This window comes from Camelina sativa, unplaced genomic scaffold, assembly GCF_000633955.1.
Source record: "Camelina sativa cultivar DH55 unplaced genomic scaffold, Cs unpScaffold00574, whole genome shotgun sequence".
NCBI lineage: Eukaryota > Viridiplantae > Streptophyta > Magnoliopsida > Brassicales > Brassicaceae > Camelina > Camelina sativa.
In genome coordinates, this window is record NW_010921737.1 from 2,234 (window position 1) to 5,726 (window position 3,493).

Here is a 3,493-nt window from a genome sequence, read left to right on the forward strand (position 1 = left end):
AAAAAAAAAAAAAAAAAAAAAATCGTTCGTCAACAATCTCTCGTCGCCGGCAATACTCTGTCATTGTCCACTCTCTTGCCGTCAATCTCCTGCCGTCATCTCTCGCCGTCTTTACTCGTTCTCTCTATCTTTGTCGTCGCACACTCTTTCTTCGTCGTCGCTCTCTCTCTCTTCGTCTTCTTCGTCTTCGTCTATCCGGTATGTGTCAAGTGTTTCGCTTCGAGTTTTCTGGCTGAATGTGGGTTTATTCGATGATTTACGGCTGATTGTCGCTGTTGTTAATGACGGCTGATTTGTTAGATTTACTTTTTTTTTATGTTGCGGCTCAGTTATTTTAGGGTTTACGGCTGATTTGTTAGATCTATTCGATTCGAGGGCTCATTTACTGTTTGTTTTATTTTGCGGCTCAGTTACGGCTGAGTTGTGACTGAGATATTTTGTGCTTTAGATCTGAGTTNTTTTGAAAATTACTCAAATGTTTAGTACCCTGGGTGTAATTACAATTTACCCCTTGGGTTTTGTTTTTCAATTTTGAGTAAAAAATTAAAAAAAAATACACATCAGCAAATTAAAATACNTTTTGTGGATGAGCTTGTTTTATGTTATGGCTGATCTATTTTATGATTTACTTATGAACTATATTATTTAACAGATGTCGATGGTGATTATTTCTGAAGAACAAGCAAGGGATTACCCTCCCAAGACTATACGCTGAAGGAAACTCTAATATAGAGTGTAGAGATATTAACACCAATTTCAGGATGAGAGAATTCCCTCAGATTAGGGAATCAATAGGACTGGATGCGTGGGAAAAAAAACGAGGGATGTACCTATTGGAATAATCTCTAAGCTAGTTGATAGCCAATTCGTCTGGTCTGGTAAGTTTGTACATTTCCTACTATGTAACCAGTTAAGGGTACATAAGAAGGAGCTTTGGTTTGTGGTCGGCGGTCAACCTATCGGGTTTGGGTTGAATGAATTTCATTATCTGACGGGGTTACACATAGACCCAATGCCTACTGAACGGTTTGAACTTGAAGAGGAAGACAAAGAGTTCTTCAGACTTTTGAAAGTGCCTGGTGGGGCAGATCCAATGCTACTTGAACTCAGGGAAGCATTAAAAGTGTGCCAGGGATGGGTTAACCTTGATCATCGTAAATGGTTGGGGCTGTTGCTTCTTCAACACATTGGACTTTATGGTTTGCATCATAACTATAGAATTCCATATGAAAGTGCCAAAAGAGTTTTTGGTGATGAAGCAATGAAGACGTATCCGTGGGGTCGGTCAGCATTTGAAGCTCTTGTTGATTCTATAAAGATGTTGAACCCTACGGGAAAGTCGTACACCCTTAGTGGGTTTACACCCGTGTTACAGGCTGGGGATTATGAGTCCATCAAATGCTTTGGAGAATGGTTTGGGAATGCATCAGCTGAAGATGGTGGCATACCGATGCTTCAATGGGGTGGAAACCGTACACGTTCATCGCTGGAAACCGTAATTGCTGAAGAGATCAAAGCGCTTGGTGAGGTAAGGTTTATATCTGGTTGAGTGATTGTTTAGTAATGAATGAGTTATGATTTAGTTATGGCTGAGTTATGGTTTAGTGACGACTGAGTTATTGTTTAGTAATGGCTGATTTATGCTTTAGTGTTGGCTGAGTTACAACTTACTGATGGGTTTCATAATCTCTTATGTTACAGCTGTGTGTGATTAAAATGGTTATGAAGGAAAATGGCTGCGAGCTATTTCATTCGTGGCCATAACAAGAAGACGACCTAGCAATTGATCGCCTGATCGACCCAGCAGTTGTTGAGTCTGAATCTCCTCCCGCAAAGAAGCGGAAAGTCTACAAGATGAAAGTTTCCAACAGTCAGGGTGGTGAAACTAGTGAAGGAGTTGCAGAGGAGAGGAAGAAGAAAGGAAAAATGGTAAGTGAGGAGGAAGATGCTGGGGAAGATGGGTCGGTTAGAACTATCTATGAATTGATCTCTAAGTTAAACACAAGGTTTGACACCTTTGATAGAAACATTGAAAATGTATCGGCAAATCTGGAGAAGATGATGGATGAAAGGATTGAAACCAAGCTTGGATCTTTTGAGACGGACCTCAAACAGATGAAAGAGCATGTGCTTTCAATGGATTTAGGGCAAACTGGTCAAAACACGACTGACCAGATATTAAATTTGGGACAGGAACTAAATAACCTGGGACATGGACAAGAACTTCCGACATCAAAAATTCCAGGAAAAATGCCAGAAAACTACTATATCAACAGTCCTCCGATAATGTCTGATTTATCTTTGTTTAGGCTGAGTTATTATAATTTTAATTGTCTTCGCTATGATATACAGGAAAAGAACTCTTTGACTTCTCCAGCTGCTAAGAAGTCTCCAGCTGCTAAGAAACCAGCTGATACGAAAACACGGCCTTCCACGAGGAGAAATGCCAAAGAGTTAGAGGCGTTAGAGAAGGCCAAAGAGTTAGAGGCGGCAGAGAAGGTAATGTCTGATTTATATTTGTTTTATGACTTATTTTTCAGAATGTTTAGGCTGAGTTATCATAATGTCTGATTTATCTTTGTTTTATGGCTGATTGTTCAGAATGTGTAGGCTGAGTTATCATAATTTTAATTGTCTTCGCTATGATATACAGGAAAAGAACTCTTTAACTTCTCCAGCTGCTAAGAAACCAGCTGATACGAAAACACGGCCTTCCACGAGGAGAAATGCCAAAGAGTTAGAGCTGCAGAGAAGGCCAAAGAGTTAGAGGCGGCAAGGAAGGCCAAAGAAGTAGCTGCGACTGGAGACATTCATGAAAAGAAAAGAGCTAGAGGTAGAGGTAGAGGTAGGCTGCCTAAAAATCCTACTGCTGCTGTTGTTAAGCCGTTGAAATTTGTACTACCTGGAGGTTTGAATAAGGGAGAAGCTTGTGCAGAAGCTTGTGCAGAAGCTGGTGCAGTGGTGCAGAAGCTGGTGCAGAAGGTGCTGATGTTTATGATATTACAAACGAGTTTATTGCTGAAGCCAACTCACTTGAACCTGAATCTGAGGATGATGAGGAGGAAAAGATTAGGCTTGATAGAATGAAAGCTTTAAGGCAGGTGAGTGTTAAGCTGCCACCAGATGGGAGTGCATTGAATACACAACAAGATCATCCAAGCTGGATTTTCCCTTATATTGGAGACAACGGACTGACGTGCATGAGGAAGAACTGTTCACCTGGACCTGGAATATATCAGTGTTCAAGAAAGCTGTCTAGGCGGCCGCCTAGGCGCCGTCTAGGCGCTAGGCGCTCAGTAGACGCCTAGATAACCGCCTAAACCGCTTAAAATTACATTAATTTAATTTTAATATTTATTTTTGATTTTTAACTATATAGATTTAAATTATTAAGTTTTATATTTGTATACGTAATTATAAATGTTTATATGTTGTTAATATAACTTAAATAAATGTATTTTTGTTAATTTTGTTTATAATTTATAATTTTTTT